Raw genomic sequence first — 10,049 nt, 5'->3', positions numbered from 1 at the left:
GAAGAAAGGAGGGAGGAGGGAAAGAAAATGGTAGTAGGTCACCTCCAGCCACCCAAGGGAAATATTTCCTTACACTGTTTGAAATATCACCAGAATTGAATGGTGGTTGGGTTGTGGGTGAATTGGAAATTTGGATGGCAGTGTGATGTAGTGAACAGTACTGAATTTATAGTCAGGGGACCTTGGGTCAACTCCTGCTTCACATGCTTACTCTCTGTGCAGCCTTGACCTCCTTAATACCTCTGGATTCCAGTTTCCTCAAATATAAAATGAGAAGATCAGATTAGATGACATTGAATGTTCCTTCTGGCTTTCAATCCAGGATCCTATGACAGTACTTTAGATGAATTTTGAAGCTAGGGACAGTCACTTTGGGGGAAGCCTAGGCTGGACAAAATATCACAATGTAGTTGAGTTTGAGGGCATCTCTGGAATTAATTGCCTTTTCTAATGAAGTGAGTCCGACACATGATTATATGTGGTTGTGCCTTTTTCTTCTCAAAGACTGTATGATTCATGACGGCAGGGACTACATTTAATTTAGTCTTTGAATATCTCCCAGTGTCTATGACAATGTTCTGTATTCACATAACCTAACTCTCATTTTTCCCTTCCTCAAAATAGAGATGTTGATGTACTTACATCACAAGTGTTAATGTGAGAATCAATAGTAAAATGTATGCAAAGAGCTTTGCAAGTTTTATAGGGCATTATAATTGTCAGCTGTGTTGATGATAGCCATTTATTATGGTTTTTTTAAATTTATGATTACTTTGGCATTGTTATATTTTAAGCAATAAGTATATTTATACAAATTCTACTGTACCAAAGTGACCTTTGTTCATAGTCTTCCCATTAATATTTGCCCTGTCACCTGAAAAGATCAAAATTAACATTACCTTGAGTTACTACTGTATTGATACTGCAATGTAATTGATTTTATGCTATATTGATTTTTATAATTGAGCCCACATATGCCTAGGACCATATTTCTATATCCTTGAGTTGAGCTCAAAAAATCTGCTTTCTGAGGTAGTTTAAAATTATAATTAAAAGAAAAATTGTTGTTTCTCATACAGGTAGCCTGAACATCTGCTTGTTACCTTTCATCACCAAATATAGATCACCATTACAGGTATGTACATATATATGTCTATGTACATATAGTTTTATATATATATTGACTAATGGAAATGTTTTACATGATGCACATCTATAAACCATATCAGCTAGTTTACTGCTCAGGGAGTGGGGAGATGAAGGAAGGAAGGAAAGATAGAATTTGGAACTCAATTTAAAAAAAACCAACAAAAAATAAAAACTGCTTTTACATGTAATTGGGGGAAAATATTATTTTAAAAATAAATATTTATATGTATGTATATGTGTATGGATATTTATGATAAAGAAAGAATATAAAAAACAATATACCCTGCAAAGGCAATGTGCTTAACAGAGGGAATTTGGTCTAATATTTCATATTTCCAGAGTCTTGTATATAGCAAATTTCCAAATAAAAGTTTATTTCTGACCATGATGGTGAGTATTAAAAGACTTTTTTTGTTTCATATGATATTGTAATTGGCTTTAGCTGTCCGACATTTAGGCTACTTTTTGTCATATTCACTAATAAAGCAGCTTTGTCTACGCTTTTTTTTTCATTCCTTTGTTTCAAATGTACATTTTAAATAATCTTGACAAGAAATCAGTCTGAAATGCAAGTTAATTGCTATGTTATCATCCTTCCTAATGAGATGGCCAATAAAAACAAAATCAGAAATAGCAAGCACAAAGGTCAATTAGAGATGTTCTCATTTTCCGTTGTGTCTAATCATATAGCTTTTTTAAAAATCAAATGCATACAATAGTTTATAACGATTTTAGGAGTCATTGTGCAAAACTATATTTAATAGGAGAAATAATTCAAAAAAATCATAGATTTGTTTGGTAGTTAAACATATTTTTCAAGTGATTTTTAACCATATGTTGACCATATGTGACATGAATATCACACAACTGACCTTCCATCAATAAGACTTTAGTACTTTAAGTAGTTTTCCCAGAAGTAATGACAGGTTAGCATTATTCCATTAACACTCACTTACCTAGAATCTCCTTTGGACCAACTATGTACTTTCAAGTAGCCAAGACAAGTGTAGGGTATGGCAAATTAAGATCAGCTGTCTCATGTAGGCCTTAAATGTACGTCCATCATCTTCTTAGACTAGACTTCAACTAGCTTAACTAATTGCACTTGCTTCTTAAATCAAGAAGTATTATTTTGTGCCTCATTAATTGAGATGCAGGTTGTGTGTGTGTGTGTGTATGTGTCTGCGTAAAAGTAGTGTATGTACTGAACAGAGTGCTGGATTTGAAGGAAGTTCGTTCAGTCTTTCAAATGTGTCTGATTCTTCATGACCTCATTTGGGGTTTTCTTGGAAAAGATACTGGAGTAATTTTCCATTTTCTTCTCCAGTTCACTTTACAGATGAGGAAACTGAGGTAACCAGGGTTAAGTGACTTGTCAGTGCCATACAGCAAGTAAGTTTCTGAGACCAGATTTGAACTCAGGAACCTAAGCCCAATGCTCTATCCACTAAGTCACCTAGCTGTCCTATTTGGGGGAGGACCTAAGTTCAAATCCCACCGCAGACATTTACTGGTTGTATGATGTTGAGCAAATGATATGCTCTCTTGGAGATGATAACAACATCTCCCTCAATAAGTTGTTGTAGAGATGAAATGAGAATTATTTTAAATGTTTGTAAAACTTAAAGGAGAGGGTGGAGCCAAGATGGCGGAGTAGAAACACACAAATACGCTAGCTCCGAACCCACAGCCCATGAAATATCTGTAGAAAAGAGCTGCCAATAAATTTGGGAGCAGGAGAAGCCACAGAACAGTGGAGCGGATGAGATTTCTGTTCCAGAAAGCCTGAAAACCTCTTGCAAAAGGTTCTTCACGCTGCGGACGCAGAGCAGAGCCCAGCCCTGCGTTGGCCGCCCAGCACCAAGAGGAGCAGATCCGAGCAGGCTTCAGGGACAGAATCTCCAGCAGCCACGCGGGTCCCTCCACCCACAGGTGACAAGGGTTGGTGAGAGGGTCTCTTTGGCGGGTCGAGAAGGGAGTGGGGAGCCCCCATGACTCAGGCCCCCTCAGGAGGCACCAGCTGAGGTGGGAGCAGATCAGGGATCCCCAACGAGGCAGGAGCCCGGATCCATTGTTGAAGGTCTCTGCATAAACCCCTTGAGGGAACTGAGCCCATGAGGCGGCCCTGCCCCCACCCAGGCAGCTGAACTTGATCTCACACTGAATAGCAGCTCTGCCCCCGCCCAAAACCCTGAGGCTGGGAAGCAGCATTTGAGTCTCAAACCCCAAGCACTGGCTGGGAGGATCAGGAGGCAAGGTGGGTGTGAGGAGAATATTCAGAGGTCAAGTCACTGGCTAGGAAAATGCCCGTAAAAGGGAAAAAAAATCAAGACTATAGAGGGTTACTTTCTTGGTGAACAGGTTTCTCCTCCCCTCCTTTCTGATGAGGAAGAGCAGTGCTCACCATCAGGGAAAGACATGGAAGTCAGGGCTTCTGTATCCCAGCCCACTCAATGGGATCAGACCATGGAAAAGCTCAAAAAGAGCTCAGAAAATTTTGAAAATTATGTTAGAGAGGTGGAGGAAAAACTGGGAAGAGCAATGAAAGACATGCAAGCAAAGTATGAACAGCAGGTCAGCACCCTGCTAAAGGAGACCCAGAAAAATGCTGAAGAAAATAACACCCTGAAAAATAGGCTAACTCAATTGGCAAAGGAGGTTCAAGAAGCCAATGAGGAGAAGAATGCTTCCAAAAGCAGAATTAGCCAAATGGAAAAGGAGATTCAAAAGCTCACTGAAGAAAATAGTTCTTTCAAAATTAGAATGGAACAGATGGAGGCTAATGACTTTATGAGAAACCAAGAAATCACAAAACAAAACCAAAAGAATGAAAAAATGGAAGATAATGTGAAATATCTCATTGGAAAACAACTGACCTGGAGAATAGATCCAGGAGAGACAATTTAAAAATTATGGGCCTACCTGAAAGCCATGATCATACAAAGAGCCTAGACATCATCTTTCATGAAATTATCAAGGAAAACTGCCCTAATATTCTAGAACCAGAGGGCAAAATAAATATTGAAAGAATCCACCGATCACCACCTGAAAAAGATCCAAAAAGAGAAACTCCTAGGAATATTGTGGCCAAATTCCAGAGTTCCCAGGTCAAGGAGAAAATATTGCAAGCAGCTAGAAAGAAACAATTCAAGTATTGTGGAAATACAATCAGGATAACACAAGATCTAGCAGCCTCTACATTAAGGGATCGAAGGGCATGGAATAGGATATTCCAGAAGTCAAAGGAACTAGGACTAAAACCAAGAATCACCTACCCAGCAAAACTGAGTATAATACTTTAGGGGAAAAATTGGTCCTTCAATGAAATAGAGGACTTTCAAGCATTCTTGATGAAAAGACCAGAGCTAAAAAGAAAATTTGACTTTCAAACACAAGAATGAAGAGAAGCATGAAAAGGTAAACAGCAAAGAGAAGTCATAAGGGACTTATAAAAGTTGAACTGTTTACATTCCTACATGGAAAGACAATATTAGTAACTCTTGAAACATTTCAGTATCTGGGTACTGGCTGGGATTACACACACACACATGCATACACACACACACATAGAGACAGAGTACACAGAGTGAATTGAATAGGATGGGATCATATCTTAAAAAAATGAAATCAAGCAGTGAGAGAGAAATATATGGGAGGAGAAAGGGAGAAATGGAATGGGGCAAATTATCTCTCATAAAAGAGGCAAGCAAAAGACTTTTTTAGTTTAGGGAAAAAGAGGGGAGGTGAGAGAAAAACATGAAGTCTACTCTCATCACTTTCCACTAAAGGAAGGAATAAAATGCACACTCATTTTGGTATGAAAACCTATCTTACAATACAGGAAAGTGGGGGAGAAGGGGACAAGCAGGGTGGGGGGGATGATGGAAGGGAGGGCATGGGGAGGAGGGAGCAATTTGAGGTCGACACTCATGGGGAGGGACAGGATCAAAAGAGAGAATAGAAGTAATTGGGGACAGGATAGGATGGAGGGAAATATAGTTAGTCTTATACAACACGACTATTATGGAAGTCATTTGCAAAACTACACAGATTTGGCCTATATTGAATTGCTTGCCTTCCAAAGAGAAGGGGTGGGGAGGGATGGAGGTAAAGAAGTTGGAACTCAAAGTTTTAGAACAACTGTCGAGTACTGTTCTTGCCGCTAGGAAATAAGAAATACAGGTAAAGGGGTATGGAAAGATATTTGGCCCTACAGGACAGAGGAGAGGATGGAGACAAGGGCAGAGAGGAATGATGGAGGAGAGAGCAGATTGGTGGTGGGGGCAATTGAAATGCTCGGTGTTTTGGGGTGGGGGGAGGGGACAAGGGGGGAGAAAATTTGGAGCCCAAAATTCTGTGAAAATGAATGTTAAAAGTTAAATAAATAAATAAATTTAAAAAAAAAATAAAACTTAAAGGCATTATATGACTACATTTGTTATTATATTTATAAGTTCACACCTATATAGCACTTTACAGTTTATAAAATACAAACACCTTGTGAGGCAGTCAGGTAAGACTGGACATGAGTAATTCAAGAATGTAGTCTGTGAAGCCGGATAATTGTGAGGTTTTTTTTCTTTTTTACTATCTTAGCACCAGATAATGTCTTCATCTTTTCACTTTCCCCGTAGAAGCAATTTAAACGATACAGTAAATGAACTAATATTTATTAAACACATATGACACTGGGTTTAGGGGGAAGATACAAAATTCAGAGAAGAATAAAAAGAAAAAATTAAATGGTGGAACATAGGTATAAAGAACAGATATCTACGTCACCTTTGCTTCCAGGTAAAAATAATTCTTACACATCAAGCATCATACAAGACTGAGTATATAGCTTGGAGTCAAGAAGTCCAAGTTCAAATCTTTCTTCCAACACTTGAATCTTTTTGTGTTTCATTATACACCCTCTCTGAAGAAATCACAAAGGCCTTTCAGTCTTGTGCGTCATGCATATATGCAAATACTGCACAAAATACATAGCTGGGAGACCTTTCTATTGAGAAAGCAACTTCAATAACTTGAATAGGATTCCCCTTTTTCCCTGTCAGCAGATCAGCTAGGTAGCTGAAAATGGAATAAGTGTGTATGAGTATGTGTGCATTTATACTCCAGCATTATAAAGCAGCTAATACAAATCACACCAGGATAGTATCTTAATTTCTTCACATACTTTCCAATCATATTCAGCAATCATGCCCGATATAGCACACTAGATGACAGGTGATAACTGCATTTTGCTGACAGTTCTTTGAAGATTCTCTAACATCTTGTGCTAGACTTAACAAGACATGTTGACTTCAATAATCAAAGCAATTTGTATACAAATTAATGTCTTTAATCTTCAAATAAATATACTTGTGAGCATTTATTTTAAAGCTTACCCATTTTTGAGAAAGCTTCTCAGTGTCAGAATACAAAAGAAAGACTTAATTGTGTCCATTTTTATGAAATTTTTAATTTCTTGGTGTGGCTTTTTTTTTAACTGGCTAATGAAAGAAAAGAATATTCTTCAAGTTCAGAGCATATATCTAACATGTCTAATGTAAATCTTATTTTTATGAATACCCAATGTTACCTTGTTAAGTTATGTCCCTGTGAATGAAACATATCCATTGTTTTGTTTGTTCTGCTTATCCTAGATCAATCATTTAACAATATTGATTAAGCACTTACTATGGATAAGGCAGTGAACTAGCTACACGAGATACAAAAACAAAAATGAGTCTCAGTCCTCTTAGAGGACTAATATTCTATGTACAGTAAAATATCATATATTGTATCCCACATTCTAATTTTTTTAAGTAGATGTATGTGGGACAGCTAGGCGGCACAGTGGACAGAGCACCAGCCCTGGAATCAGAAGGACCTGAGTTCAAATCCAGCCTCAGACAATTACTAACTGTATGACCCTGGACGAGTCATTTAACCCCCATGGCCTCCAAAACAAACAAATAAAAATAGAGTAAATCTATGTTATATAAGATGTTCTGAAAGGCAGGATAACATAGTAAATGGAGGGCCAAACTAGGGCTCAGGAACCCCTGGACTCTAGTACTATCCGCGTAACAATGGCCAAGTCATTTAATCTCTCACTGTCTCAGGCAGCTCCCTAAGACTATAAATTGCGCATGAGTTGAGAATCTACCTCAGTGGAGGGGAATTTCACACTATGAGTTTCCCTACACACGCACATATATGTGTGTGTGTGTACAACACATATATATGTGTATGTATATACACATTTGTATATACATACATACATACATATGGGGGGGGATAGTGGGGTCCAATAACCTCACTGCTAAAACAAAATGTGCCATGGGAATGACGGAATGGAAATAACATTGACAAATAACTTCCAGAGTGGGAACACAAAAACATATCATCAAAGGATGGAAAGAGCTAATTTAATAGTACTTACAATCAAAGTGCCCCCCCCCAAGTTTTCATAACTGCTATGTCAACTGCCGGGACTTCTCAACTTTCCTAACTCAGGGTTCATTGCACAATACACTGATTGCTTTTTGTTTACTATTACCTGATTTACTATTTTCTGAAAACATGCAAAGGGTACTCTTCAAATCTTATCTGTAGTCATTTTCATTAATTTTCCATAAAATCATAATGTCCTTTCATTCTTTTCAGTTTTATTTTCATCATCAATAACGCTAAACACAACTATTTACCATCTAAGACCCTAAAATTAGAAGGGTCCCCTAGTCAAGAGGTCAAACACATACCTGACAGACAACATGAACACTCCTGAGTACAGCCCGAACAAGATCAAATTGTAATTGGGAAATATTTAACAAAATAAAAAAAATACAATAAAACATAGATACCATTTCATTTTTAAAGCTAAATCAATATGCAGCCTGCAGGGATTCATATGTATGGATTGGAGGGGGGCTGCTTCCATTTAAGTTTGAGATCAATACACAATAGTTCAATCCATTCCTGAGAAAGAATTCTCAGGAATTCAGCTGACAAAGTGTCATTCAACTTCTGATGAAAGGGGGATGTCAAGAAGTGGTTCTATTTTCCGGGGCCTCTGCCTTTTGAGGACAAATAATTCTTTTTTCACACACCATTCCTTCGTATTCCTAAAGAGAGCTACTATACCCTATCCCCTTCAAATTCTTTCATTAAATTTAAACAATCCCTAGTTCCTTCAACCTGTTCTCATATGTCTTGTTATTAAGGTATTTTACCATCCTCAATATCTTTTTCAGGATATTCTCCACCTTGTCTAGATCCTTCTTACAATATAGAAAATGGAACCCAATATACTCCAGCTGGAGTCTGGAATGGATCTTGTAATCTAACCCAAATATATCATTTTACAGATGAGGAAATTGAGGCCCAAGAAAGTGAATTATCCAAGAGTACATGGAATGATAAAGCCAGGATTAATTGTTGACTTCACTGTGTAAAAACACACATCCTAGGTAACTCACCAATTTCCTTCTCCTCAGAATCTCATTTCTGCTGTCTTCAGAAATTCATTCCTGAGAGCTTCTCATTAATCTTGAGAAAGCATTCTTTCCAGAACATGAATCATTTGAATTTTATTCATTATTTCTCTGAACCCCTGGAATCTGCTTTTCCAAAATCAAACTTCCATGTTAGACTATTCCTGCGTTTCCTCTCTTTCTCCACCATAACCATCCTGATTACTGCTATCTAAGGCTGCAATTATTTTTACTGAAATACTCAAATTTTCCTTGGTCAGAAACACGTACAGAATCACAACTCCTGTTGTTGTTTCCTTCGTTTTGTGAAGGATGAAATTATCATTAGGTAAGTCAAATAATTATTGACTATTTTGATCTTGTCAGAGAGACACTGAGCAACTACCTGGGTAGTTGAAGTTTCTCATTGCTTTGATATCAGGTCTTCATGTGAGATGTGCAATCTTTTTCTTAATTCTTCATTCATATCCTCCTTCTGAGTGGGTGATCAATATATACTATACCTCCAATGACAATTTAACTTCTATTTTTCCCCTCATTGATCTTTATCCAAAAGGTTTCCACCATATTCTCTTTCTCATTACTATAATTCTTCACACAAATTGGAATAAAATATCAGCAAGTACTTAATGTTTAATAAATAAACTACCAATGTGTTTCATTCCTCCCACTCTATTCACAATTCAGACAAGTTTTAATAATGATCATAAAAATAATTTGTAATGGTAGTAGTAATAATGCTACTTTCATCACACTGGGGATAACATAATCTTAGATAAATTATAAAATCTTGGACCATTAAGGGCTACTCCTTTACTGGTCTCCTTTAGTCAACCTCAGTCTCAGTGATATTTTAATGTGATTCTCAGTTTTCTTGGGAACTGTTTTATTAACCACTCTTGAAGCAATAAATAAGAAATAGTGTGACTTCCATTTGGCTGATTTTTTAATATTTTGCCATTATAATTCTATTTTAAAAGTTCCCAGCCTCCATTTTTTTCAGGGAGCTACTGAAACTAGTTTTTAAGGTTGTTGTTGTTTTTTTAAACATCTCACACTTGTAGGATCTAGAACTACAGTCATCAACCTTTACGAAATGGAACTGCAGCTAAATGGTTAGAACTGCTGTGTTGCGCAAAAGCTGAAACTCTCTCCATGCCTCATGTATGGGAAATGAATTGGCAAGTGAGTCAAGCTGCCTGAACAGGATGCTTCATTAAGCGTGTTGCTGAAATAAAAAGGCTGCCTGATTCATAAACTCAAGGTAGGCTTGTAAGAAAACAAGGATGGTAAGGGAAGAAATGCCAGATTATTTCTATAGCTAGAAACCTCATGCAATCCTCTGATTATCATCACTGTGAATCAATGTTATTTTTGTCTTAGCCTTTGTCTAAAGCTGTGAAATGAACAAAAATTGAA

Source organism: Notamacropus eugenii, chromosome 1 (genome assembly GCF_028372415.1).
Source record: "Notamacropus eugenii isolate mMacEug1 chromosome 1, mMacEug1.pri_v2, whole genome shotgun sequence".
Lineage (NCBI taxonomy): Eukaryota > Metazoa > Chordata > Mammalia > Diprotodontia > Macropodidae > Notamacropus > Notamacropus eugenii.
Note: the sequence above shows the minus strand (reverse complement) of the source record.